This window comes from Penaeus monodon, chromosome 27, assembly GCF_015228065.2.
Source record: "Penaeus monodon isolate SGIC_2016 chromosome 27, NSTDA_Pmon_1, whole genome shotgun sequence".
NCBI lineage: Eukaryota > Metazoa > Arthropoda > Malacostraca > Decapoda > Penaeidae > Penaeus > Penaeus monodon.
The window spans coordinates 25,999,848-26,000,118 of record NC_051412.1 but is presented as its reverse complement, the minus strand read 5'-3'; the positions used below and the strand labels follow the sequence as shown (position 1 = coordinate 26,000,118).

The 271-nt window shown below is 58.7% G+C and overlaps 1 long non-coding RNA gene across 1 annotated transcript in view; it reads left to right on the top strand.

Moving 5' to 3' along the window:
* Positions 1 to 55: 55 nt before the first annotated feature.
* LOC119590725 overlaps positions 56 to 271 on the top strand; it is a 5,006-nt gene continuing 4,790 nt past the window's right edge. The window contains exon 1 of the long non-coding RNA XR_005230282.1: positions 56 to 259. This is a non-coding gene — a long non-coding RNA (uncharacterized LOC119590725). The remainder of the gene's footprint in view (positions 260 to 271) is intronic.

The window sequence follows — 271 nt, the reverse complement described above, 5'->3', positions numbered from 1 at the left end:
TGACGTAAATAGGAGGGGTGTGAGCGTGGCGCGAGGCGAGCATGGGGTGGCACCGGGGACGCACGAACGGCGTGTACTGCGAGTGAGTGCCAGGCCCTCCCTCAGTGCCCAGCCAAGCTTCTCAGGTGCCGGGTGGATGTGGAACTGGCACTGTGTTAGAGCTGACCCGGCGGCGACTAAAGTGCGTTGGGAGCAATGGCTTAGCGGAAGTTCTTTGGGTGAAGGACTGCGAGCAGATAACTTATCAGACCAACTGCAGGTTAACATTGTT